Source organism: Gekko japonicus, unplaced genomic scaffold (genome assembly GCF_001447785.1).
Source record: "Gekko japonicus isolate JY-2015 unplaced genomic scaffold, Gekko_japonicus_V1.1 scaffold55, whole genome shotgun sequence".
NCBI lineage: Eukaryota > Metazoa > Chordata > Lepidosauria > Squamata > Gekkonidae > Gekko > Gekko japonicus.
The window spans coordinates 307024-308370 of record NW_015160837.1 but is presented as its reverse complement, the minus strand read 5'-3'; the positions used below and the strand labels follow the sequence as shown (position 1 = coordinate 308370).

The 1347-nt window shown below is 52.0% G+C and overlaps 1 protein-coding gene across 1 annotated transcript in view; it reads left to right on the top strand.

Annotated features, from left to right (window-relative positions):
• The window catches only part of UBE2K (ubiquitin conjugating enzyme E2K), a 39944-nt gene that overhangs the window by 554 nt on the left and 38043 nt on the right, over positions 1-1347 (top strand). The gene's annotated exons all lie outside the window — the stretch shown is intronic.

The following is a 1347-nucleotide window of genomic DNA, read 5'->3' as shown; positions in this document are numbered from 1 at the left end:
CCCCCCCCCTCTTCTCTCTGCTTGGCTGTCCCCATCTAGGCCCAACCAAGAGGATGGGCCGGTTCGCACGTGCCCTTTGAAAAGCGCTCCGACGGCGGAGTGGACACGCTGACCCGACCCTTTCACACGCTCGCGTGTGTTCCCCTGGTTTAAATGGTGCCACAGCGCTTCCCAGTGAGTGCTGCAGCAGAAGATGCTTCTCTCCACTCGTTGGCCACCTCCTTGATGCTGGCCAGTACTGCCCTGCAGCTAGATTTGAGGGAGTGCCCACAGGTATCCTTTCACCTGGTGCCACCACCATTTCTTTGCTGTCTAGATCCCTCTGCCATAAGAACATAAGAGACGCCAATGTTGGATCAGGCCAAAGGCCCATCCAGTCCAACACTCTGTGTCACACAGTGGCCAGAAATACCAGTGCCATCAGGAGGTCCACCAGTGGGGCCAGGACATTAGAAGCCTTCCCACTGCTGACCCCCCCAAGCACCAAGAAGACAGAGCATCACTTGCCCCAGAGCCCCTATCTATACCTTGTGGCTAATAGCCACTGATGGACCTCTGCTCCATATGCTTATCTAATTCCCTTTTGAAGCCGTCCATGCCTGTAGCCGCCACCACTTCCTGTGGCAGTGAATTCCATGTGTTAATCACGCTTTGGGTGAAGAAGGACTTCCTTTTATCCATTCTAACCCAACCACTCTGCAGTTTCATGTCCTTCAAGAGTGACAGGAGTGAAGGAAAGCATTGTTTCTTGGGGTGTGTGTGTGTTAAACCATGATCCAGTACCCCTGTTGAGTTAAAATAAAACTTCTCCTTTGACTATCCACAGCAGTAGGCTGGTTATTCAAGTTACGAGGGAAGCTCCCAGTGGGCCAGTTTCCTCAGTGGTTGCTAGTGACAGAGCGTCAGCAGAGCTAAGCCCCAGGAGCTGTGCCAGTGTTTCAGGGGCCACTCCGCTCAGACCCGGCCAGTTTTGTTGTGTCTTCTCCGCCATTGCTTTTGGTTGGTGACAGTGCTGGAGGAGGCAACAGGTGAGCTCACAGTTGTTTGGTGCGGCTGGCCAGGTCTAAGCCGAGTGGGCCTTAACAGTGCTGGCTTGTGGTGTCATGGAGTTCACTTGTCCTGGTTTGCTCCTGAATTCTTTTACCTACTGAGTCTGCCCCTGAATGTCACCCTTGGCTAGAAGGAAAAGATGAACTTTTCCTAATAAGGGTGAGACTGGCAAGACTTTCCCCTGACCGTGTCAGTTTCACCTGAGAGCCAGAAGGGGAAATTTTCATATATAGCACACACACTGACATACTTCTGTTTAAGGAAGAGAGATTAAACCATGAAAATACTGTTACCGCA